The 27,284-nt window shown below is 51.3% G+C and overlaps 1 long non-coding RNA gene across 3 annotated transcripts in view; it reads left to right on the top strand.

Moving 5' to 3' along the window:
* Window positions 1–27,284, top strand: part of LOC309610246 — a 48,043-nt gene that overhangs the window by 10,069 nt on the left and 10,690 nt on the right. The gene's annotated exons all lie outside the window — the stretch shown is intronic.

Below are 27,284 nucleotides of genomic sequence, written 5' to 3' on the forward strand. Positions count from 1 at the left end.
ATGGCCCGTGAAGCTCTTCCTAGTCTCATTGTCTAAACTGGTGGGGGTGGGGGTGAGGACAGGGAGTGAAGAGACAGTGGGTTTTGACTCAACAGGCCAGTTCCTCCCTGTCCTCCAGGCTCAGAGGATCAAAAGAGGCCACGGGCACCTCTTGTCTCTCCTCAGTGACCTGCCCAGACAGGTGGTGTCGGGCCTCTGGTCCTGTTAACCCCCTCGGGGCCAGGGCGGGGCCAAGGGTCCAAGCCTCCCAGCTGCCCCTTGAAGGAGCCTCTCAGCGGGAGAGACATCAGGCTGGCCCGGGGGGAAGGCTGTAGATCCTGGGCCTCCCACACTTCGGGGGAGAGGCCTTCTGGCCACCAGGGTCTGGCGAGAGCCTCAGGCGCGGAGCTGGGGTCAGGCTCCCCCCGGAAGGTTGGGGTGGTCCTACTCTCCCATCATGGAGACTTCATTCTAGGTGCTGTGGGCTGGAGGAGCCCCTGTTTCTCCTGGATGCCCTCTCTGCACCTCGTCGCCTGCTGGCCCCATGGCCCCATGGCCCCGGGTGTGGGGACATGCAGAGGAGCGGCCAGGAGAAGGGTTAAGTCAGGAACTCTTGGGATGGCTTTGGCCACGGCTATTCCTCCGGGAGAGGAGAACAAGGGGCCCATTCTCTGTGTGGGAATTAATAGCAAAGAGTCATCTGGGGTGTCATTCAAGCCCTGATCGGCTCCCAGAGGAATGCGCGCGCGAGAGAGAGAGAGAGAGAGAGAGAGAGAGAGAGAGAGAGAGAGAGTAAAAGAGTTGGGGTGGGGGTGGGGGGAGGGGCCTGAGGCAGAGATGTCAGAGGAAGGGCATCAGGGTCCGGCTGGGAACAGGAGCCCGCCCTGGCGGGTGGGTCCATGGCCCTAAAATGGGAGTCTGGCTTTTCGTCACAGCTGTGCCCCTGCCCCACTCGGGATGGAGACCCCCTCCCGTCATTCCCTCACCAAGGGTCTCCTCCTTCTGTCTTCCCTCTTTCCCAGAATGGCTGCACCCTCCATCCCCACGTGACTGTCTTCCCTGAGGCCTGGAACTCAGCCTGGGCTATGGGCCTGTCAGGGCGGACCATCGGGTTTGCTCTCCTGGGCGTCCCCAGTCTGAGTCCGTGTTTGCCTAAGGGTCCCTGGTGTTCCCTCTGGAAACAGGCCCCAGGCTGTGGACTGCCAGCCTGGGCTCCCGACTTGTACCCTCTGTCCCAGGGTCCAGTGGCCTGGCTCCAGGTCCAGCTCAGACACATTCCTGTCTGGTGACAGCAGGCACCTTCAGCTGTGCGCTTGTGGTAGGCACTGGGACACTTCAGCCACCACAAGGCCTCAGCCTCCCCTCTCTGTGTCAGCCTCGGCTGTAGCCCCTGGGTGAGGTCCTGCAGGCCTCCGAGACATCTTGAATGTCATGGCCTAAGGAAGGGCCTTGGAGAAGCTCCAGGTCCAACTCCTGCTTTTGCAGACCTGCAGGCTGAGGCCCAGGAAGACACTGCCTGCCCCCGGGTCATTTGTCTCTCAGCCCAGTGCCCTGACTCCGCCCCACTGAGGGCGTCCCAGGCCACTGGGCAGAGGTTGGGGGCTTTGGGGCGATCGGAGCAGGGCTCCTGCTTCCTGCCTGTGTGACAGGAGTGGAGCTCGTTAGTTTCTTGAGCCCGCGGGGGCGGGGGGGGGTCGGTCTCATCTGTAAATGAGGTCATGTGACACTCACCTGGCAGCTTTGTTGTGAGGTAAGAGAAGGTAACAGGTGTGCAGTGCCTGACACAATGGTAGGCTGCTGAGTGCTGTTGTGATTTGTATCGCGATTGTCATTATTATTGGAGGTCTGGGCAGCATCCACTGCCCTTGGACTGAAAGGCACACCTGCGCACCATTTGCCTGAATCCGCTCCGGGCAGGCTGTGTCCTCTTGGGTGAATCTTAGGAATCCCATGGTTACAGCTCCTGGGCTGTGGTTTTGGTGGGGGTGAGATTCCCAGCCCCCAAACCTCCTGGTGCCAGCATCATTTCCACACCTGGTGACTCATCCTGCTGGTCCTTATGGAACTTGGTGCCTCTCCCCCGACAGCCTGGTGCAGGGACAGACTGTGCAGCCGTTCTGGGAGCTCTGGAAAGCTCTAGGCCTCCGTTTCCTCCTCTGTAACAGGGCCAGCCTCCTCGCCGTGGTAGACTCTGGGCATGTTGAAGCTGAAGGGACTTAGAGGTTGTCCAGTCAGATCCCCTTATGGTAGAGGTGGGGAACGGAGATCCAGAAAAAAGAGGGGCTTTTCTGAGGTACTGAGAGATGAGCAGAGCTTGCAAGCCCCTCTGCACTCGGCTGGAGTCTAGACTCCTGGGTCCTGGTCCAAACTCTGCCTTGAGGAGCCAAGTGGGCCTGGAAAATTCCATACCCCCAGCTGGGATGGAGAGAGGATCAACTGAAAGAAAGGAGAAGGAGCCTTTGGCAAACTGTAAAGTGCTTGTTATCTGGGGGGTTATCAGGAGGGCCACTTTGGGACCTCGCTGGCCTAGAGGCCCTGGGAGGAGAACAGCAGTTGGCCAGGCCTGTCCCCGTGCTCTTCTACAAACCCCGTTTAGGGGTCTAGGTCCAGAGGCTGCTAGACTGAGGCCCCTCCCAGAGGGACAAAGTCACCTTGGGTGAGAGGTGGGGACAGCCCAGGAGTTCCCTGCCCAGCCTGGGAGGTGGGCCCCGTGTTGGAAGGTGACATTCGCCAACATCCTCAAAGTGAAGGGCAGGCTGATGAGGTCCCACTGTCTCTCTGCTCTGGGCTCAGTCCCTGCCCTTGAGGAGCTCATAGCCTGGTGACCTTGGCACTCGTTATGTTAGCTCTAGTTCTCAGCCTAGCGCTTGGGACATGGTACTAAGGAAACGTTTATGGGATCAAATGGGGTGATGGTTGAGACAACCCCGCTGCTGGCAAGATGAAGTGTACAGATGGAGGCAAGGTCCGCGTCTTGCCTGGAAGCAGAGCAATGGACGTGGAATAAGTGAGGAGCGATGGCTGGGCCCTGCGGCCGGTGAGGGCAGGGTGGTGACGGAGGTCGAGGACAGGGAGTCAGGCAGTCCTGAGTTTATGTCCTCACTCTGTGACCTCCTACTTGCAAGCTAGTTCCCTGCTCTGAGGCTCAGTTTCTTTATCTGTCAAATAGGGATAATAGGATCTATTTCAAGGTGTTGTCCTGAGACTCAGGAGGGGTAAAACATGCAGGTTCTCAAGTGCATGCACGCTGGGCACTCACACAGTGTGGCACGAACAGAGGTCTTTGGAGAGAACGGATGTAAATTATAGAAATATTTTACACAGACACAGTTGACAGATACAGAAATAAACACAAGTTGCATTGTCTTAGATTCATAGCGACGAAAGATAGGTTTTCAGGGGAATTCATGAATTTACTCATTCTGTGGACAGTGCCTGAGTGCCTGCTCCGTGCTGCCTGTCTGCTGGCCACCAGGGATACAGAGAGGAATCAGGCACTGCCCCTTGACCTTGAGGTTCATGATCCTGAGGAGGAGATGGTAGATAAACACCTAATTCATTGTACCCAATAGTGGTCAGCATTGGGGGGTGACAATACCAGGGGGTATCTTCTTAACTTTCGGCAGGGAAGGCTTTTTGTTGACCCAAATAAAGTTTGAGAACTAAAGAAAAAATCACTAGCTTCAAAGTATGTGAAGAAAGCGGCAAAATAGAAATTAATCAAAATTTCAAATGAAGAATCACGAAAGTCCTTTAAAACGTGTTTAAAGCTAAATGATTATATTTATTGGGTTGGCCAAAAAGTTCATTTGGGTCTTTCCGTAACTAACATCTTACAGAAAAATCAGAATGAACTTTTTGGCCAACCCAATAGTATGTGATGTGAATACATTTTAATGTGTTTGACATGATGTGGGGTCAGTTTGGTACCCTCTTATGAAATGGTTCTACACACCAGGGACTGAGGGTGCTTAGCAAAGGGAGCTCTGCCTGCGGCAATCAAGGAAGGCTTCTCAGTGGAGGTGATATTTGGGGGGCAAACCTTAAAGAGAGAGAAGGGGTTGAACAGAGGGAAAAGCAGCCTAATGGCAATTGAAGTAGAAGCAGCCTAGTGGCAACTGAAGCAAAGGGAGAGAGAAAGGGAAGCACATGGAGAATTTGGGAGAAGAGCAAGATGTTTGGGACTTAGGGTATGGAGAACAGGGGAGGGTCCAGAGTGACACTAGAAAGGTTGGCAGGGGACTTTATCTTGAGGACAGTGGGGAGCCATGGAGAAATTTTAAGAAGGAGAGGGGGTGGTGACACAGTCAGACTCTTTAAGTTCACTCTCAGAGCATCATGGAAGATGCATGCTGCGGGGGAGGAGAGGGAGGTGCTGGAAGAGACTGGAGGCAGGGAGGCCAGTTGAGAGGCTGAGGTGTTAATCCCGGTGAAAGATGATGAGGACCTGTGCTGGAACAGGGCCAAGATGGAGAGAGAAGGGGAGGAGAGGTTTGAGAACTAATCAGGCAGTGGTTGGAGTGAAAGATGCTGCTGGAAACAGGTGGTGATACCAACACCTGCTCTCCCCCGAGTGCTCTCTGTGGGCCTGGCGCTTTCGTGATGTATCTCCTGGCTGAATCCTCATAACAGGAGACAGGCTTCACTTAACGGAAATCTGCATTGTGTGATCCTTCAACTAACCAAAGTCCTAGGTGCCCTGCGTTTAAAAAAATGTTGGGGAATTCCCTGGCAGTCCACTGGTTGGGACTCTGTGCTTTCACTGCTGAGGGCGAGGGTTCAATCCCTGGTTGGGGAACTAAGATGCCGCAAGCAGCATGGATGGCCAAAAAAAAAAAAAAGTCAAAAAAACATGTAACTGAGATACAGACAAATTAGAAAATATAGAGAAACAAAAAGAAGAAAGTAAAACTCACTCTTAATCCCATTGTTCAGAGAGTGGTAACAGTTTGACGTAAATGTTTCCACACTTTTATCCCTGTGTGTGTGCAGCTATGTGTACATCTGAATGTGCCTGTGTGTCTGTGTGAACAGTTCAGCGCACAGTAGATGAGCTTGCCTCTAGGTGGAGGACACAGTAGATGTTTGGGGTTTATCTGTGTACATGTGTGTATCTGAGAGTTTGGGTTTACATCAGCTTCATGGGCAGCAAGCTGTTCTGGTCCTTATTTATTTTTTAAAATAAATTTATTTATTTACTTATTTATTTATTTATTTTTGGCTGTGTTGGTTCTTCGCCGCTGCGCGCGGGCTGTCTCTAGTTGCTGCGAGCGGGGGCTACTCTTCATTGAGGCATGTGGCTTCTCATTGCAGTAGCTTCTCGTTGTGGAGCATGGGCTCTAGGTGCACAGGCTTCAGTATTTGTGGCACATAGGCTCAGTAGTTGTGGTGCAAGGGCTTAGTTGCTCCGCGGCATGTGGGATCTTCCCGGATCGAACCCATGTCCCCTGTGTTGGCAGGTGGATTCTTAGCCACTACGTCACTAGGGAAATCCCATGGGTTCTTATTTATTTTTGCTCACTGGATCTGTCAGGGACTGAGAGAAGCTGGCTAAAGTCGCCTATTCTTAGCAGGCTTCAATTTCTCCTTGAATCTTCTATAGTTTCCACTTTATCGATGTTGACACTATGTTATTTGGTGCATAAATATTTATATTTTTATATCCTTATTATGTTCAGTTTTAGCTTTATAAATTTCACTTTCTCATCATTGTTAATGCTTTTTGACCTAAATTTAACCTCGTCAGATCATAAGGTTGCAAGCCCTGGTCATCAGTGTTTTCTTGGTATGCCTTCACCATCAGCAAACAAATACACACTGTAGATGTTTAAACGTTTGAATTCCAGAGGCCAACAGAACTGAGTTGGAATCCTGATTCTGAGATTCACTGGGTGTGTGGCTGGGGGAGAGTCCCTTAATATTTTAAATCTTCATTTTCAATGAAAGAGACTAATAACCACTTCACAGCGTTATTGTGACTAGAGGAGAAAAGTCTTGCATTAAAAATAAAAGGTTGTTGGGACTTCCCTGGTGGTTAGGACTCCCCGCTTCCACTAAAGGGGGCCGGGCTCCGTCCCTGGTCAGGGAACTAGGATCCCGCACGCTGTGCGGCATGGCCAAAAAATAAAAAAATAAATACAATAAAAAAAATAGGGACTTCCCTCGTGGTCCAGTAGTAAAGAATCCACCTTCCAATGCGGGGGACGCGGGTTCGATCCTTGGTCGGGGAACTAAGGTCCCACATGCCGCGGGGCACCAAAGTCCACGCACCACAACTACTGAGCTCTCGAGCCTCAACTAGAGAGAGAAAACCCACACGCCACAACTAGAAAGAAGCCTGCGTGTCACAACTAGAGGGAAACCCCGAGTGCCGCAACGAAGAGACCGCGTGCCGCAACTAAGACCTGATGCAGCGAAAAAAATAAGGAAAAATAAATAAATAAAACAATAAAAAAATAAAAGATTGTTACGAGTGGGCACCCGCTGTCTGCAGGGCCTTGTGCTGTGGGGAATTCGAGGATTTCTTTTTTTTTTTTATAAAGTTTTTTTTAAAATTTATTTTTATTTATTTATTTTTGGCTGTGTTGGGTCTTCGTTTCTGTGCGAGGGCTTTCTCTAGTTGCGGCAAGTGGGGGCCACTCTTCATCGCGGTGCGTGGGCCTCTCGCTATCGCGGCCTCTCTTGTTGCGGAGCACGGGCTCCAGACGCGCAGGCTCAGTAGTTGTGGCTCACGGGCCTAGTCGCTCTGCGGCATGTGGGATCCTCCCAGACCAGGGCTCAAACCTGTGTCGCCTGCATTAGCAGGCAGATTCTCAACCACGGCACCACCAGGGAAACCCAATTCGAGGATTTCTGAGTAGCCGCTTACAGTGTTCCTGGGTTGAGAGCACTTTCCTATGCAGAACTGAAAACAGTGCCAAGTGGGGCACCCGATTTCTACACAAGTGGCTGGGAGAAGGGCTGCTGGAGCTTGGAGGATGGAGACAAGAAGCCCAAAGGTCTTTGGGGAAGGCTCGAAAAATCTGGAAGGAACTTGGATTTTACTAGTAACAAGAGCTCCATTTTTCAGTGAATAAAACCAAGAGGTCCAGTGAGGGTCAGGGACGAGCCTGAGGTCGCCAGTGGTGAGCAGCAGCTTGGGAGCTTGAACCTGACTCCTGACTTGAGGTCCAGCACACAGTGCCGGGCACCCGCGAGCCTGCGGGGAGCAGTACGACAGCAGTGACTGTGTCTTTGGCCGGCCCCCACCCCTTCCTCACTGGGTCTTCTGACAGCACCTGCCCCAGACTGCATCTGGGGGTAGGGGCACCTCCTGAGAGGGCGGCGGGCGGAGGGGAGCAGGCAGACCTATGCTCGGGGACATAGCAGACCCTGAGGGGTGGCAGGGTGGCCGCGGGGCAGGAGGGGGCGCCCAGCTGCAGGCACCGGGGTCTTAACCTGTGAGGATGAGCCAGAAAAAAGAAGGCCCTGGGCTCAGAGGAGGTGGGGAGAGGGGCAGGAGCCGTGGTAGCCGTGGTAGTTTCCTCCTGCTTGGTGGAGGAAGCCGAAGCATCTGGTGGTCAGAGGCGGGGGGTCAAGCTGGGCTCAAACTGTGGAGCAGCCGCCGTGCCTCCAAGCCCCGCTTCCACGACTACAAGATGAGGGTGGGAGCGATGCCTCCTGGGGGTTCTGGTGGGGGGCAAACAACAGAGCTGGGGCCACGGGGCCTCTGGTTCCCAAGAAGGCGGGCCTGGGGCACTCTGCTCCTTACAGGTGCCGTGCACACGCGGCAGGCCCTGGAAATACTTGCTGAATAATGAATAGTGAACACATGAATGCCTGAGTGAGGGAGAGAGGGAACTAAAACTAGCTGTAGCCGAGGCCGATTTCTGTCCTGAGAACATTGTGAATTACAGTATTGTCGGCTCCCTGTGACCCGCTGGCAGGCTCATGCCCCACTCAGAGTGCGGTCTGCGTGTTGCCACATTCCCCCTTGTCTCTCTCTCTCTCTAACTCTCTGCCTCCCCCCCTTTTGTTTTGGCCAGGCCACGCAGCATGCGGGATCTTAGTTTCCCAATCAGGGATTGAAGCTGTACCCCGTGCAGTGGAAGTGTGGCGTCTTAATCACTGGACTGCCAGGGAAGTCCCCCCTGCCCCCTTTTTAATGAAGCCATTTGTATTTTATGGACCCTTCTACTGTCTCTCTTGGACCAAGGCAGAGAGAACATCAAGAGGAAACCAGGAAGGCTCTCGTTGTTGTTGTTATAAGATCTGGTTCAACCTCTGGAATTGGGGTAGGGGCGGGGCCTGGATTCCGGTGGTTGGGAGGGATGGGGGTGTAGCTGTCAGGTGTGACCAGAAGCTGAGACCTGGTGACCCAGTCCCTGGGGAGGAGATGGCAGAGCACACTGGTTAAGAGCAAGGCTCTGGAGTAACCCTGGGCACGCTTAGCCTCCCTGTTCGTCAGTTTCCCCATCTGTAAAGTGGGGAGAATTACAGTGCCCCTTCTGGAGCTCACTGTGAGCTATGAAAAGCACTTAGAACACTTGGAATACAATACACATTCCTTTAACAAACATTTATGGAACACCTACTAGGGGCCCTCAGGCTACATCAGTGAACAATAACAAAAATACAAACTCCAATCGAGGGAAACAAACAAAACCCAAAATAAGTTAATCGTATATGATGTGATAAGGGGGGAGGTCAAGCAGGGAAAGCCGTGTCAGGAATGGAGGGAAGGGTGGCTCACAGCTTTAATCAGGGTGATTAAGGTAGGCCTCACTGAGTAAAGACCTGAGGTTTTTGGGGTAGTTGGGCGTAGGGGTGTCTGGAAACAACATTCCAGACGGAGGGAGCAATCAGGACACAGGCCCTAAGGTGGGAGTGTGTCTGGGGTGTTGGAGGGACAAGAGCAGTGAGTGAGGGGGCCTGAGAACCGCCTGAGGGACCGGGCAGGAGCCGGGAGACCAGTGAGGAAGCAGCTGAGGTAATTCAGAGGATAGGTGGTGGCAGCAATGGCCAGGGTGGCGCCAGCGTGGCTGTGAGTGGTAGGCAGATTCCTGGCTGTGTTTGTTTCTCCTTTTTAAAAATTACTATTTTTGGGGCTTCCCTGGTGGTGCAGTGGTTAAGAATCCGCCTGCCAATGCAGGGGACACGGGTTCGAGCCCTGGTCCGGGAAGATCCCACATGCTGCGGACAACTAAGCCCGTGCACCACAACTACTGAGCCCACGTGCTGCAACTAATGAAACCCGCGCGCCTAGAGCCCATGCTCCGCGACAAGGGAAGTCACCGCAATGAGAAGCCCACACACCGCAACGGAGAGTAGCCCCCGCTCGCTGCAACTAGAGAAAGCCTGTGCGCAGCAACGAAGACCCAGTGCAGCCAAAAATGAATACATAAATAAAATAAAAATAAATTTATAAAAAAAAAATTTAAAAATTACTATTTTTTAACAGCTTTATTGAGGTATAGTTGACATACAATAAACTGCACATATTTAAAATGTGCACTTTGATGAGTTTTGACACACCTGCATACACGTGTGAAACATCACCACAGTCAAGAAAATAACATATCCATCACCTCCTAAACTTTCCTCCTGTCCCTTGGGTCATTCCTCCCTCCACCCCCACCCCATCCCCAGGCAACCATGATCTGCTTCATTCACTGTAGATTTATTCACATTTTCTAGAGTTATATCTAAATGGAATCATACAGTGTGTACTCTCTTTTTTTTGGCTTGGCTTCTTTCGCTCAGCATAATTGTTTTGAGTTTATCCATGTCATTGTGTGTATCAACAGTTTATTCTTTTTATTATGGAAGAATATGCCATTGTATGGATAGACCACAATTTGTTTATCCGTTCACCTGTTGATGGACATTTGGGTTGTTTCCAAATTTTGTCTACTACAAATAAAGCTGCTGTGAACTTTCATGTAAAGTCGGTGTGTACATATGATTTCATTTCTAGAAGGTAAATACCTAGGAGTGGAATGTCTGGGTTGTATGCAAGGTGTATATTTAACTTTTTAAGAAACTATCAGGGCTTCCCCGGTGGCGCAGTGGTTGAGAATCTGCCTGCCAATACAGGGAACACGGGTTCGAGCCCTGGTCTGGGAAGATCCCTGGTCTGGGAAGATCCCACATGCCGCGAAGCAACTAGGCCCGTGAGCCATAACTACTGAGCCTGCGCGTCTGGAGCCTGTGCTCCGCAACAAGAGAGGCCGCAATAGTGAGAGGCCCGCACGCCGCGATGAAGAGTGGCCCCTGCTTGCTGCAACTAGAGAAAGCCCTCGCACAGAAATGAGGACCCAACACAGCCAAAAATAAATAAATAAGTAAAGAATTATTAAAAAAAAAAAAAGAAAAGAAACTATCAAACCGTTTTCCAAGGTAGTTGTACCATTTTACACTCCTACCAGCAGTGTATGAGAGTTCGACTTCCTCCACAGACTTGGTATGGTCAGCCTTTTAAATTTTAGGCCATCTAATAAATGTGTAGTGATTTTAATTTGCATTTCCTTAATGACGAATCATCCTGAACATCTTTTCATGTACTTATTTGCCATCTGTATATCTTGTTTGGTGCCGTGTCTCTTCAACTCTTTTGCCCATTTTTAAAATGAGGTTGTTTATTTACTTATTATTGAGTTTTGAGCATTCTTCATTATTCTGATCAGAGTTTTTTGTTAGATGTACAACTTGCAAATATTTTTCTCCCAGTTTTTGGCTTGTCTTTTCATTATTTTAATGGTGCCTTTAGAAGAGCAAAATTTTTAAATTTTGAAGAAATTCAATTTATAAATTTTTTCTTTTACGGGTTGTGCATTTAATGTTGTATCTAGGAAATCTTTGCCTGACCAGGGTCCCCAAGATTTTCTCCTATATTTTCTTCTAGAAGTTTTATAGTGATCTGTTTGGAGATGATGAGATGTTGATTTTTGTTTATTGTTTTTTGCACATTGTGTGAGATAAGTGTCAAGGTTTTTGTTTTTGTTTTTGTTTTTTTTGTTTTGCCTTTTGTTTTTTGGGTTTTTTTGCAAGTGGCTATTCAATTGTTTGAGTGGAAAAGACTCTCCTTTCCCTGATGACTTGTCTTTTGCACTTTTGTTGAAAATCAATTGACCATATGTGTGGGTCTATTCTTGAGCTCTCTGTTTTTTTCCGTTCATCTATATGTCTTTCTTTATGCTAATACCACACTCTTGATTATTGTAGCCTTATAATAAGTCCTGAGATCAGGCAGTATAATTCCTCTGATTTTGTTCTTTTTCAAATTGTTTCCACTATTCTAGATCCTTTGCATTTCCATATAAATTTTAGAATCAGCTTGTTAATTTCTCCAAAATAGCTTGCTGGGATTTTTATTAGGATTCAATTAATCCGATAGAGTAATTTTGGGGGGGAATTGATATCTTAACAATATTGAGTCTTTTAATCCACAAACATGTTATATCCCTCTATTTATGTCTTCTTTAACTTCTTTTTTTTTTAAATAAATTTATTTATTTATTTTTATTTTTGGCTGCATTGGGTCACGTTGCTGCACACGGGCTTTCTCTAGCTGTGGCGAGCAGGGGCTACTCTTCGATACGGTGCGTGGGCTTCTCATTGCAGTGACTTCTCTTGTTGTGGAGCATGGGCTCTAGACGCGGGGGCTTCAGTAGCTGTGGCACACGGGCTCAGTAGTTGTGGCTCTTGGGCTCTAGAGCGCAGGCTCAGTAGCTGTGGCGCGTGGGCTTTGTTGCTCCGCAGCACGTGGGATCTTCCTGGTCCAGGGATCGAACCCGTGTCCCCTTCACTGGCAGGCGGATTCTTAACCACTGAGCCACCAGGGAAGTCCTTCTTTAATTTCTGTCAACAATGTCTTACAGGTTTCACCTTTTGTCCAGTTTATCCCTAAGTATTTTGTATTTTTATGCTATATTAAGTGATAAGGTTAAAAAATTTGTTTAGTTTGAAATAATTTTAGACTTACAGAAGAGTTGTAAAGACAGTACAAAGAGTCCTTATATATCCTTCATCCAGCTTCCTCTAATGCCCTTTTTTGTTCCAGGGTCCAAGCCAGGATCCCACATTGCATTTAGTTGTCATGCCTCCTTAGTCTCCTCCCATCTGTGACAGTTCCTCAGGAGTCTTTCCTTGTGTTTCATGACTTCAACATTTTTGAAGAGTGCTGGTCAGGCATTTTGTAGAATGTCCCTCAATTTGGGTTCTTCTGATATTTTCTCATTATTAATCTGAGGGTATGAATTTTGGGGAAAACCACTGCATAGGGGATGTCTCCTTCTCATCACATCATATTAAGGGGAACATGACATTGATAGGCCCTATTAATGGTGATGTCAACTTTGACCATTTGGTTAAGGTTGTGTTTGCCAGGTTCCTTCACTGTAAAGATACTATTTTTCCTATTCGTACTCTATCTGTTAGAAGTGAGTCACTAAGTCCGGCTCACAGACAAGGAGAGGGAAATTAAGCTCCTCTTCCAGCACCACAGGGTTTATTCTAGGCTTTCCTCATTGCTTATTTGTAATTTCTTTCTCTAACAGTGAGAAATATGGCTCTCATTATCTGTAGCATATTTACCTATTTGTTCAAACTTAGTGTACATATAAAATTGCCTCAGAATTGCCAACCCATGCCTTGTGAAAAACTAATTTACCAACGTATAGTATTTGTATACAGTTCCTTTTGTTTCTTGCTTTACAGTATCTAGTAAATATACCATTGTACAAAGTTACTTAGGTCAGGTCTTTTCTTCTCTAGCCTCTTAAGTCTTATTATATCATGCATTTTTTTTTAATGGAGTACTCATTTTCTTTTTAAAATCTTTTAAAATTATTTATTTATTTATTTATTTAGCCTGTGCTGGGTATTAGTTGTTGCATGTGGGATCTTCGTTGCGGCATTTGGGCTTCTTAGTTGTGGCATGTGGGCTCTTAGTTGCGGCATGCATGCGGGATCTAGTTCCCCGACCAAGGATCGAACCCAGGCCCCCTGCATTGGGAGTGTGAAGTCTTACCCATTGGACCACCAGGGAAGTCCCATGCATTTGTAATATGAATTTATACCTAAGTATTTCACATTTTATGGTTTTATTTTAAATAATATGTAAAAAATTTTAATTTCTGTTTCCCCAGTATATAAAAATATAATTGTTTTTTTGTATATTGATGTTGTATTTTGCAACCTTGTTAAACTCACTCATTTTTTTATAGTAGTTTTTTTTTGTAGAGTATTTATGATTTTCTATATAGATGATTATGTTGCTTGTGAATAAAGGTAGTAATCCTTCCTCCTTTCCACTCTGTATGGCTTTTATTTCATTTTCTTGCTTTATTGCACTGGCCAGCACTTCTAGTACAATGTAGGATAGAAGTGAGATTGGGCATTCTGGATATCTTTTGAAGATAAAGCTAAGGTGATTTCCTAAAGGATTGATATTTAGTGATTATTATGAACACTGGCTTTCTTCTGCTGGAGGAATAGTCAGTGCCCACAGAAGGAGCCTGAGGCCCCAGCAGGAGTAGTAGGGATGGTTGTGGGGGCAGGAATGGTCAGGGTATTGTCAGGAGGTCCCTGCTTAGCAGAGGTGAGAGGTGGGTGAACAGGAGACTTTCCTATGCAGCTTACTTCTTCCAGTTTGGGCTTAAATGTGAAGGGACTAAGAGGATTCCATGTGATTTTTTTTTTTTTTTTTTTTTTGAGGGAAGACGGGCTGAAGTTCATTGTGGGATTAGCTCCCAAATAGGTCGTTTAGTACTCCTCTGTCCCATAATCCCATATTCCTAATTTAAGTGTCCATCCCAAAGCAGTTAAGTAGGCAGAATTCCTGGATTTGGAGTATGGAAACTTGGGTTGGAATCCTGGCTCTGTAAATGCCAGCTGTGATCCAAGGGGAGTCCCAGCCTAAGTTGCCCCGTCTATGGGACCATGTTATGAAGCTCAGGGTGGCTGTGAGCACCACAACCATCACCACCACCAACAAAAATAAAAATGGCCACAGCTATTGAAACTTACTACTTTGTGCCAGGCTCTTTTCTAAGTACCTTATTTGGATCAATTCATCTTCCCAAGTACCCTGTGAGATGGGTATTTTTCTTATCCCCAAGTTGCTAATGAAAAAGCTGTGGTAAAGTGGTGCAGGAGGGTGTCTGATTCCTGAGACCCGCTGGGAACTCTCTGTCGTGCCGGTGCTGCCTCCTCAGCTCAAGCATCACCTCCTCCTGGAACTCTCCCTTGACTGTCCTCCTTACTACCTGCCGTGCACCAGCAGTCTCAGGCCCACTTCCCAGGGCTCCCACACACTCATCACCTGTGCTTCCCCAAATTAGGGACTATGTCTGGCTTATCCTCACATCCCAGCATCCAGTGAGGAGCTCAGCACCCACTAAGACATCAGAGAATGAATCCTTTGCCCTGAATGCACTGCTCAGGCAGCAGCCCAGGTCGCCATCTTGTAGACCCAATTGTGGCTCTGGTCACACCCTTGGGGGGTCACTAAGAAGAAGGCCTCCGCCAATGAGACCGTGACTCCAGATGAAGCCCCTGGCCTGAAGGCATCTTGGAGTCTGCTCCTCCTCCCTTTGCGCCAGCCAACTCCAGGATGCTCCAGGAAGTGCTGTGCATGACACCCGCCCCCACTCGCCACCTCCCAGAGAAGGGACCATTGTGTCCGAAGGGTTAACGAGGGATGAGAGGAAGGGGCCCTTTAGCCATGATGCCCTCTGACCTTTCATAAATCAGAGGGGCTAGGGGACGAGGGGGCTGCTTGGCAGGACTTGGTGGGGTGGGGGCTTAGAAGCAGCTGCGCGCGACGTTGACATTGTTCCCACCATTCTAAGTGCAACAAATCCCTCTATTGTGTTCCTGGTTTATCTGGTTCCTCTTGTTTATTAGCAGGGCTCCTTTGGCAGTGGTTCCAGCCCTGGGCGGGTGGAAAGAGTGCTGGCACGCACCGTGGGGGGAGGGGGCCGGGAGGGGGCCCTCGTCAATGCCCGCATTGTTCCCGCGCTTTTTGTTTCTACTGTAATGACATGTTGGAAGAGAGAGAGGAGGGAAAAAAAGACGTGAGTTGGGGAGGGAAGAGGAGGGCAGAAGAGAAAGAGGGAGCAAGGGCCCTGGTGTGGATTGATGTCTGGGCTTGGGCGGATGTGCCGGCAGCTGGGCGGCCGGTGGATGGAGCCAGGCCGGGGTGCCTGGGGGGCGGTGGCGCAAGGGGCCATGCAGCCCCCCATGCCAGCCTCTGCCGCCTGGCATCAGGTCCCCCCACCATCCTCCAATCCTCCTGGGGCAGCTGTGGGGCCGTGTGAGTGGGAGAGGTGCCAGGGTCTGGGGTCCACATCCTGATGTGCCCCTGCCTTGCTGTGCCACCCACGGCAGGCCACTGAGCCTCTCTGGGTCTTGGTGTCCAAGGTCTACAAAATGAGGATGATGGGGGAGAAAGGCTGCTCTGGCATTTTGAAAACGGTGGCATGTCCTCCCAGTCCTGGGTGTGTACTTCTGAGCCTGCGGCGGAGTGGGGACTCACACTGGGGCAGAGAGCCTGGCACTGCCCGAGAGTGACAGTGCCTGATGCCAGCTTGGGAAGGTGGGCCTCAGCTCCCATCTACGCCTGGTCCAGACAATGTAGAGGGCTGGTGGGAGGAGCCTGAGCAGGGGACGGTGGAGCTCTGGTCCCACCTGGTTGGGCTGGGTCTCTCCCTCCTCAGATGGTGGGACTCTGGGCCTTCCAGGTATGGCCACCTGCGCTGTATCTAGGGGGCTGCTGGGTTGGGAGGAAGAGTTCAGAGCATCTGAATGAGGCATGAAGCCTCCTTGACATCTCGGGGCTGGAGGGGCCCTCCACTTCCTGTAGGCCTCTCCGTAGCACCAGCCAACAAGTCACCCACCTCTGCTGGCACACCTCCAGTGACATGGAGCTCAGGCCTCTGCACGTGGCTAGTTCTGTCCTTGCCCAGCCCAGAATTTTGGGAAGTTCTTTCTGAAATGTGTCTCCCTATAGCTTCTGCCTTTTGGTTCCAGTTCTATTCATTGGAACCACAGGGAACAAGTTAAGCCTCCCTGAGAATCGGGTTTCCTTGCCTGTAAAATGAGAAGGATAGTCCCTGCCCTCCTGCCACGTGGCAAAGGCTGTCATGTGGCTCTTGTGGAAAGTTCTCCAGATTTTCCTAGACTTCAGCTAGGGTTTCCTGTCCTTGGGAAAGGAAGGTGGGGCCGTTGCTTCCGTGAATAAAGGCAGAGTTTTCTGAGAGGACTGGCTCAGGGTGAGGCCCCAGGCTTTGGTCAGGATCCGGGCTAGGCTGCAGTCAAGATTAGCACTCAGTTTGGGGCCAGGGTCAGGGCTCAGGCTGTAGCTGGGGTGAGTTCATTCTGGGAGAGTGTAAGGGCTCCGTCTGGGGTCAAGATCAGGATTCAAGCTTGACCCAGGATAAGGGTTCATTCTGGGGTCAAGATCAGAATCCTTATGGTTTGGAACAGGGCTCAGTTTATAGATAGTGTCTGAGATAGTTTATCCTGGAGCTAGAGTAACGGCTCAGTCTGGGGTCAGGACTCAGGCTGTGAACAGGGGAAGTGTTCGCTTTTGGTGTCAGGATCAGGATCCACTCTGTGGCCAAGAAGGCTTACTAGCATTCATTTTGGGTTTAGGGTCAGGCCTCTGGCTGTGGTCAGGGTCAGGGTCAGGCCTCAGGCGCAGGCTGGGGTCGAGGCTCAGACTATCACCCAGGTTTGATGGACAATCTCTAACTGGAGTCAAGGCTCTGTCTGTGGCTGATCAGGGCTCCGCTGTGATATGGGTCAGGACTCAGTCGGAGGTTGTGTTTTTTACTATTAGGTGACATTGTTTGGGGCTGAACTCCTGAACATGCATTTTTTTTTTTTTTTGCATCTTGCTCTCCAATGGCTCAGCTCACCAAGGTTTTTCATGGCAGACCCCAATCTCCAGAAGCCGTCACCAGAGCTGGCAGCACCAGGGTGTGCCAGGAGAGCACAGCACAAGGGTTGCCAGCGAGGCAACATCTCTCCATGCAGCCCATGGGAGAAGACCAGAGTGCGGTACATGTGAGCAGGGGAGGCTGCGGGTCAGATACGGGTCAGGGTCAAGATGGCCTGGGCAGGTGAAATCCTCTCCAGACTCTCCAGAGGTGTGAGAACCAGGCCACTGCCCTCAGGATTTCCAACAGATTCCTGGGGGTGGTTTGGGGTTGGGAAACATGGCTGATGTGGAGAAGAATGGCCAGGGTGGGGCGGGGTGGAACAGGAGAGAAAGCGCAATTTCAGGCGCATCTGGCCCTTCTTTCTGTGCAGACATGCCTTGCATGGTGAATCGTGAATGTGTGTGTAGACATGTGTGCAGGTATGTGGGCTGGGAGTGTGTCGATGGGGAAATACTTGTGCCTGTGGGCTTGTGTGTATGGATGTGCCTGTGTCTGGGAGTATGATGGTAACAGCATGCATGTGTTTGGGGGGCACGTGTATGGCTGTGGGTGGCGTCAACATGGGGGTAGGGTGACACTGTCCTCCACCCTCTACATTCCCTCCATCCCCAAGCTGCTGGTGCCCCTTCTTCAGCCCTCAGCCTCTGCATCCCCCGAGGGTCTTGGCCATCCCACATGACTGGCATCTGAGCCCTTGACAACCCATCAGCTGAGAGCCCGTGACCCACTGTCTGGTAGCAGGAGGCGCTCCGGGAGCAGCCCTCTCTGGAACAGTCCATGACCTTGCCGAGAGCATCCTCAGGAGGCGGTGGGAGAGTGAGACTCTCAGCTTATGGGTCCTGGTTATGAGCCTGTGGACCACACACCTCCCAGATCACCCAAGCTCAACCTAAATTCACAGGAACCTGTCGAGGGAAATAGACCAGCCCAAGGCAAACAGAGGGGGTCCTATGGGAGGACAAGGGTGGGCACAGAGTGGGGGCACCAGCTGAGGCCAGGCCACTGTCAGGGAGGAAGGCGGCATCCCTTCATCACGTGGGTGTGGCGGCTCACTGCAGCCGGGATCTTCAGTGCCTTTTGAGAAGGTCAGGTGCGATCTGAAGGTCTCCTGCTTATCCGCCCCCCCCACCACATTGCCACTGTTTTCTTGGTTCTTTTTTGCCGTCACCATCCAGGAGCCGAATAGGTGGAATATGGTCCCTGGACGTTTCTATGCCCTCATCCTCTTGTGTTCTCCTTCTCCTTTTTCTTAGCCCCCCTACCCCCAGATCTCTGGGGTTTCTTTCTCATCCAAAGGTCGGCTGCACATTCACTTACCTCAGGGTCATTATAGGGTGTCATTGTCTGAAGGGACTTGAGTGCCACAACCACACGTGCGGCCCGAGTAAGAGGGCTGCTCTGTGTATGTCACTCCTGCCCCTTCACTCAACCATTCACTGAGCCCTATCGTGTACCAGGCCCCCGGCCAAGCATCCAGGGCACAGAGGAGGGTCCTCGGGGAGCCCACTGCCACCTTGGGGGACAACAGCCAGCAAGGGAGGGCTAGGCTAGGGGACTGCCCAGCTGGGGAAAGGCGACCTTGAACCTTATTCAGGTGTGCAGATAAGGAGGAAAAGGGCAGGCAGGGTGTATGTGTTGTCGGGGAGTGGCCCAGAACTTGCTGATAAAGAGGGAACTTGGCCTCGGGATTGCTTTGCCAAGCTCCTCCTCATGGCTCCTCGGGAGGAACTCCAGAAGAAATAGTATAGTTCAAGGGTTAGACCCAGGTGATGCTTTCTAGCCTTGTAACCTTAGAGAAGCTAATGAACCTTTTTTTCTTTTCTTTTTTTAAAAGATTTATTTATTATTTATTTTATTTATTTTTGGCTGTGTTGGGTCTTATTTGCGGCACGTGGGCTCTTTCGTTGCAGCGTGCGGGCTCTTCATTGTGGTGTGCGGGCTTCTCTCTAGTTGTGGTGTTCGGGTTTTCTCTCTCTAGTTGTGGCGCGCGGGCTCCAGGACACGTGGGCTCTGTAGTTTGCAGCACGTGGGCTCTAGCTGAGAGAGCGCGGGTTTAGTTGCCCTGCAACATGTGAGATCTTAGTTCCCTGACTAGGGATCGAACCCACGTCCCCTGCATTGTAAGGCAGATTCTTTACCACTGGACCACTGGAGAAGTCCTGCTAATGAACCTTTCTGAGCCTCAGTTTCATTATCTATAAAAGGGCATAATGGCATCTGTCTCCTGGGAGAGGTGTGAAAATGATAGTCTCACCTCTTCCATCCTTTAAATGGGGCCACAGACTTCACTACTCTAATGGTCCAAGCAGCTGTCTCTGACTTTTTTTTTTCCATGCCTCACCACACGGCATGCAGGATCTTAGTTCCCAGACCAGGGATGGAACATGTGCCCCCTGCAGTGGAAGTGCAGAGACTTAACCACTGGACCGCCAGGGAAGTCCCTGTCTCTGACTTTTTTGATTGTGTGTCCTTCTCAGTAAAAGTGTAGGGGGCACAATGTCCCAAATATGTACACATATTCCTCACTATCAGAATCTGTCTGGCTCCTGAGTTTGAATGGCAAGAATCCGATGCCAAGTTTGATTACTGAGGCCATTATTGAAATACGTTTGGTTCCTGAGTTTGGGGTATGAAAGATATCACAGAATCTATTAGAACAGAACAGATAGAACAGAATCTATTCAGTTCCTAAGTCAGATCTCAAGGCGTACCTGTTTGTTTATTTATTTACAAATTATATACGTGTACTCTATATTAAACATATGCAAAGTAGAAGTTTCCAAAAAAATGAGTCAAAAAAATTTTTTTAAATTAATTTATTTTATTTATTTATTTTTGGCTGCATTGGGCCTTTGTTGCTGCATGCAGGTTTTCTCTAGTTGCGGTGAGCGGGGGCTATTCTTGGTTGTGGTGTGCAGGCTTCTCACTGCGGTGGCTTCTCTTGTTGCAGAGCACGGGCTCTAGGCATGCGGGCTCAGTAATAGTGGCTCATGGGCTCTAGAGCGCAGGCTCAGTAGTTGTGGCGCACGGGCTTAGTTGCGCCGCTGCATGTGGGATCTTCCCGGACCAGGGCTCGAACCCATGTCCCCTTCATTGGCAGGTGGATTCTTAACCACTGCGTCACCAGGGAAGCCCAAGAGAGTCAAAATTTAAATGGAAAGAAATGCTAATATTTTCTTTCTGCACCCCACTGGGTCATTTTGTGTTTCCCCTGGGGTGCCTTACCCCTCTTGGAAGATCCCTAGGCTGAAATGAGGGGTGTTGAGGGGGAAGGATGCATCCAGAGTGGTTATCCCAGAGGGTCTGAGGGAACCTAGTCATAGAAGCCGTCGGTTACCAACACACTTCACTCTGCATCTGTGCCACCCTCACCCTGTGCTGGGTCTGAGGTGTCAAGGAGGAGACACAACATCTGCCTGAAGGGAGTCGGTGATGTCTATTCATCTATTTCTATTGTTCTTGACAGGTTACACAGAAAGAAAACTGTTTCTCTTTTTTTTAATTTTATTTATTTATTATTATTTTTAAATATTTATTTATTTATTTATTTATTTTTGGCTGTGTTGGGTCTTCGTTTCTGTGCGAGGGCTTTCTCTAGTTGTGGCAAGCAGGGGCCACTCTTCATCGCGGTGTGCGGGCCTCTCACTATTGCGGCCTCTCCTGTTGCGGAGCACAGGCTCCAGATGTGCGGGCTCAGTAGTTGTGGCGCACGGGCCCAGCTGCTCCGCGGCATGTGGGATCCTCCCAGACCAGGGCTCGAACCCGTGTCCCCTGCATTGGCAGGCAGATTCTCAACCACTGCGCCACCAGGGAAGCCCTATTTATTTTTTAATTGAAGTATAGTTGATTTACAATGTTGTGTTAGTTTCAGATGTACAGCAAAGTGATTCAGTTATATATATATACACATAAATTCTTTTTCAGATTCTTTTCGCATATAGGTTATTACAAAATATTGAGTACAGTTCCCTGTGCTATACGGCAGGTTCTTGTTGTTTATTTTACATATAGTAGTGTGTATATGTTAACCCCAAACTCCTAATTTATCCCTCCCTCCCACCTTTCCCTTTTGGTAACCATAAGTTTGTTTTCTATGTCTGTGAGTCTGTTTCTGTTTTGTAAATAAGTTCATTTGTGTCATTTTTTTTTAGATTCCACATGTAAGTGATATCATATGATATTCGTCTTTCTCTGTCTGACTTACTTCACTTAGTATGATAATGTCTAGGTCCATCCATTGTCTATATATATATATACCACATCTTCTCTATCCATTCATCTGTCGATGGGCATTTAGGTTGCTTCCATGTCTTGGCTATTGTAAATAGTGCAGCAAAGAACACTGGGGTGCATGTATCTTTTCGAATTATGGTTTTCTCTGGATATATGCCCAGGAGTGGGATTGCAAGATCATACGGTAACTCTATTTTTAGTTTTTTAAGGAACCTCCATACTGTTTTCCATAGTGACTGCACCAGTTTACATTCCCACCAACAGTGTAGGAGGGTTCCCTTTAAGAAAATGGTTTCTTAAAATCTAAAAAGAACTTCCTTGAAAAACTGTCTGTGCCTGGTGCCTTTTTTTTTCCCAGTGGTAAACTACACATGACATAAAATTTACCATGTTAACGATTTTTAACTGTACAATTCAATGCCATTAAGTACATTTACAATGTTGCACAACCGTCACCATCATCCACCTCCAGTACTTTTTCATCTTCCAAACAGAAACTCTACCCATTAGACAATAACTTCCCATTCTCCCCCCACCCCACAGCCCTTGATAACCACTGTTCTATTTTCTATCTCTATGAGTTTAACTACTCTACGTATCTTATATGAGTGGAAGCTAACACTACTTTTCCTTTTGTGTCTGACTTCTCTCACTTAGCATTACATTCTCAAGGGTCACCACGTTGTAGCATGTGTCGGAATTCCCGTCCTTTATAAGACTGAATGATACTCCGTTGTATGTATAGGCCACACCTTGTTTATCCGTTCATGTGTCAGTGAACACTTGGGCTGTTTTCATCTTCTGGCTATCGTCAATAATGCTGCTATGAACACAGGGGTACAAATACCTGTTTGAATCCCTGCTTTCAAATCCCGGTGCCTTTTACAGAGAGGATTCTTTGACAAGTTTTCCCGTGGTTCTGGGTCCAGTGATAACAGTTTTGTAAATTACAGCATGCTGTGAGGACGGTCTCAGTTGTATGTGGGAGCACAAGACGTTATGGGGCCGCAGGAAGGCAGGGGAAGGGGCAAGTGGGGGGGTACAGGCACTTGGTGGCTGACTCGGGATTCCCCAGGCCGACGGTGTGGGGAGGGCGCGGCTCGGAGGGTGGCTGGAAGGTGGTGCATCTGCGCAGGGCACGTGAATCGACCTGGCTGAAGAGTGGGGAGAGGGGGGCGGGGACGAGGCCGTGGAGGGTGTAGCCGACCCTTCGAAGAACCCGGGTTTCTCCTGGAGGGAAGAGAAAGCCAGGGAGATTCTTGGATAAGCTTGGGAGGGGGACCTAGGTAAGACTGTTCCACCCCAAGGTCAGGCTCAACTGCAGGTGCCTCCCTGAACCAGGGGAGGCCGGGTGGAGAGGAGGCCTCTGCCCCACAGTAGGTTTCTCCCTTCTTGGTGTCTCCCGGCCTCTTGCCCACCCAAGGGGCCTGGTCTCCTTTCTGGTCTCTCCGGCCGCCTTGAGAAGACATTCTCCGGCTGCTTGACCTCTTCACGCATTTGACATTCCAGTCTTAGCTCAGTCCCCTTCCCCAAGAAGCATTCTGGATGTGATTCTGTCTCTGCAGACACATGTGCATGCACACTCACTGTGCACTTGCACACAACCACAGCACCACGCACACACGTGCGTGCACACACTCACAACGCCCCTCACTCCTATGTGCACATGTGCACACAGTCACACACACACATAAACACACTCTCTCATACGCGTGCACACATGTGACTGCAACACTCACACACACACAATCTCCCCTCCCCCACTTCCTCCCATCTCTCTCATTTCCAGACTTCTGTGGGGGGTGAGGGGGCAGAACTAACATTTACTGAGAAACCACGGGTGTCAGTCACCGGGTTTGGCTCTTCCCACGTCTCCTCACGACGGTCTTCTTGGGTGGTTACCATCCCCGCATCGTACAGGTGCACAAACACCTGGGGAGCTGATGGTGCCCCAGGAGCTGCCGGGTCCGAACTCTGCAGCCTCCCTGTGGCACTTTTCATGGCCAGATCAGAGCTTTTCCCTGTCATAGACTCACCTTGTCGAGTTGACCCCAGGGTCAGAGCCACGTTCTCTCCTCTTGTCTCTCCTACGTGGGCTGGAACTCTGAAGATGCTCAATAAATTCTCTTAGGACTTCCCTGGTGGCGCAGTGGTTAAGAATCCACCTGCCAACGCAGGGGACACGGGTTCGAGCCCTGGTCCGGGAAGATCCCACATGCCTCGGAGCAACTAAGCCCGTGCGCCACAACGACTGAGCCTGCGCTAGAGCCCGCGAGCCACAACTACTGAGCCTGTGAGCCACAACTACTGAAGCCCACGCGCCTAGAGCCCGAGCTCCGCAACAAGAGAAGCCACTGCAGCGAGAAGCCCGTGCACCGCAACCAAGAGTAGCCCCCGCTCGCCACAACTAGAGAAAGCCCGAGTGAAGCAACGAAGACCCAACGCAGCCAAAAACAAACAAACAAACAAAAATAAATTCTCTTAAATCAATGATTCTGAATTCTGATGTCAAGGGGTGGTCTCAGGAGCCTCAGTTGTGTCCTTGTGCTGTCCCCACTGCCTGGAATGTCCCCCCATCCCACTCTCAGACTCCCTTTCAGGGCCCGGCCCTGGGGCCATCGTCGGGAGAAGCCCCTCAATATCCTCGTCCTCCATGTTTGCGTCGTTCAGTTTGGACCTCACCTCCCCATGGGACTCTTTCATGCTAGTTGTTTGTTTGCTCATCTGTCTCCCCCATGGGACTAGGAGCTCCTTGGGGACAGGGCTGTCTCTGATTCAACTGTGGGAGCCCAGATGCTCCTGTGGGCCACACAGATCAGGCTCCTCGGGGATGTGCCTCGAGTGGGAGAACGACGCAGGATCCCGAACCTTCTCCGAACATGCATTTGGTTCAGGTCCAGACGAAGGGGGGCTCTCCTGCCTGCTCTTGGGAAGGCTTTGGTGGAGGCCTCCCTACAGGTGCCACTGCCTGAATCCCCCATCGCCCCAGGCATGCTGCCTTCAGATGCACCAGGTTGGGGAGGAGGCGGGCGTGGTGGGTGCCCTTGGCCATCCTCCTGGGCACTGAAGCCCCGAGTGGGCAGCTTACGAGCAGAGCCGCCCAGTTTCTTCTTCTCTCCTTCATGCCTAGGGCAGCTGGCTTGGTTGACCTTGGGGACCTGGGGCCCCTTCTCTGGGTCCCCTTCCCTTCCAGCATGGACAAGGCAGTGGGTACAGACGCAAGAGTCCAAGGGACTTGGGATCAGCCCTTTCTCTGCCACCAGCCACCTCTCTGGGCCTCAGTTTCCCTCTCTGTACCACTGGAGGGGGGTTCCCTGACCCTCGGGCCCTCCCCAGCTGTGCCCTTCTTCGACTGTGAGATTCTGAGAGCAGAGGCGGTAAGGAGCGATGGCCCCTCTCTCCCCACCACCTCTCCCTGTCCCTCAGGGTCACCCCAAAGACGCCCCCTCCCCCGGCTCCCTGGAACTTCCCTGCAGCTGCAGGCCTGGTGAGACAATTGGGTGTTTTAGAGAAATACATTTTGGGGCTAATTTGCCATGCATAAGTGTTTCTCTTACCCTTTAAAGGCGGAGAACAAAGAGGCCTTTCTGCACCCGGGCAGGCTGCTGGGGAGGGGACCGCAGCTGTACCGGGCCGAGACCCTCCTCCCTCCCTCATCACTGCGAGCGCCCCGCCATGCCGCCCACCGCCCCCCAGGAGAGACAGCCTGGCCTTTCCCAGCCTCCCCCAGCCCCCTGCCCCCACTGCCTCTGAGGTCCCTCTGGCCCTGCCCCTCCCCCGCCCCCCGCCCTCCCACCAGCTGCCCCAGGCGAGAGGGAAAGTGTGCGCGGGTGGGAGGATGGATGGGGCGGGGGCATGCGGGGAGAGAGCAGCTTTCCACGTGGCTCGCTGGGGTGGTGATGGCCTGGCGGGGTGTGTGTCAGAGTTCCTGCGGCTTATGCCCTATGGTTACAGGGTGCATGATGGTGTCCGTCATCGGGTGAATCGCCAGTGTGTAGGGGGACACGGCAGTCACTGCTTTGTTCACTCGTTCATTCGTTTGTTCATTCATTCAACTAATCACTATTGAGTCCCCACCATGGGCAGGTCTCGGGTGCGCCTGTCTCAGAGGGATAGAGAGGCCCCGATGATTACAATGAAGCGCACTAACTTCACATGCTGCTTGGAGGAGGTGACACCTGTGGGAGGGGGCTTCATGATCGAAGGTGCAGAGGCATGCAAATAGGTGTGTCGTCCTGCATGGGGATGGGGGCCTTGTGCGTATGGGGGCACAGGGGGTCAAGAGCAGCCTCCTGTGCTGGTGGTGATGGTTCTAAACCCGGGGGATTCTGCAGCACGCCCTCCCTGACCAGAGTGCACCATCTGCACCTTCGCTCAGGCCGTTCCTCCACCTGGAACTCCTTCCTCGCACTCTCCTCTGTTCTGAGACCACACCTCTCCTGGCCCCTGACCCTCTGCCATCAGGGCTGGGCCCTCAGCTGTCCTGGTCTGTCTCCTCGGCACACCCAGAGACAGCCCGAGAGCCGCTCTTTCCCTGTCTGCACCCTCCCCCACCTTCAGAAGCTCACGGAGGCCATGGCCTTGGGTGTCTTCCCAGCACCCAGCACAGGGGCCGTGCTCAGGAATGGAGCAAGGAGGGCTGGGCGCCCCTCTGCTATACTTCTAACGGCAGCGCTAATGTTTCCTGAGCACTTACTGCGTGCCAGACACCAGATGCAGGCACATCTGTCAATTCACTCAGCTGTGACAACTACATAAGGTAGGAGCTGTGACCTACCGCTGTTCTACAGATGGGGAAACTGAGGTACGGAGAGGTTAGGATTTTGCTAAAGATCGTCCAGCTCCCAGGAGAGGAGCCGTCAGAGTCTGGGCTGTAAACCCAGCGTCGCCCAAGAGCCACCGCTCCCTGGAGCCTTCCGGGATGGACTGGCCCACACTGGGTTCTCCTTCCCACGTCCTGTGGTTTGCTCTGTTCGCTTCATCCCTGGGCCCTGACTCTGCCCCGTGTGCCTGTGAGAGACTGTGAGACCCTGCGTTGAGCTTCAGGGTGTCGCCCCACGAGAGCCGTGAGGGGCTTGGTGACTTAGACAAGGAGGCAGGGCCGGGGTGGGAGGCTTGGCTGTACAGTGCTGCCTGAGGGGCGGGGATAGCCTTTGGTCCTTGGGTTTCGGAACCAACAAGGGATTCAGAGCCCCTTCTAACAATCCCATCTGGTCCCCTCTTGCTCAACACGCCCGATGGCACAAGTGACACCTCTCTGTGCTCCAAACGCCGGCGCAGGTTGACCGCTCTGCCGCTTCAGGACTCTCTGAGTGTGTGTGTGTGCGCGCGCTCTCGGGAGGGGAGGAGAGGGCAGAGAGTGAGAGGGACAGTGGCCCCACAGCCACCTGAGTCCTCTGTGCCGGCTGGGGAGGAAGGGGCTGTCGTGTACCCCACCCCCCCAACACACGCACTCCCGGACGCACGCACCCTATGAAGGTCGGAGCACAACGGGCAGAGAGCGGGATGCGGCTGTTGACCCCCGGGGGCTCCAGGGGGGGCCCGGCTGTGAGGGGCAGGCGGCTCCGGGCCTGTCTGAACAGGGACGCTGAAACTAGCCAAAGGCCTTGCAAGTCCTGGCTGCTCCATCACGGCCCGCTGACTGGCACTTGTGGATGCTGACCGCGTGCCTGGCCTGTGGGCAGGGCCAGGGGTGGGCGCGCAAGGCCCCTGCCCTTTCGGAGAAACCCCTGGTCTGACGGAAAAGAGCACCCAGGAAGATGGAGTCCAGAGGTCTGAGCCTGAGCGGTGTGTCGGCTGCAGGGTGTTTGCGGGGAGAGGTGAAGGCAGCAGAGGAAGGGGTGTCACCCACTGGGGAATTAGGGAAGGAAACTAGAAGGTGAGAGACTGATGGGGGGCGGGAGGGGGATATATTCACAGACCCTTAGAATGTGAGAGGTGGGTCCTTGGAGATTACCTCGTTCAAGTCTAGCTCATACAGGGGGGAAACTGAGGCCCAGGGAGAAGAGGGACTTGCCCAAGACAGCGACGGAGCCAATTCAACAAGCAGTTCCTAAGCCTGTGGGGCACCAGGCTGCGGGCTCAGCCTTAAATAAGGGCCTGTCATGCCTCAGTTGGCCGTGGTTCAGTGGAAAGATGGACACACAG

The sequence above is a fragment of the Balaenoptera borealis genome, assembly GCF_965194805.1.
Source record: "Balaenoptera borealis genome assembly, chromosome: 13".
NCBI classification, from domain to species: domain Eukaryota; kingdom Metazoa; phylum Chordata; class Mammalia; order Artiodactyla; family Balaenopteridae; genus Balaenoptera; species Balaenoptera borealis.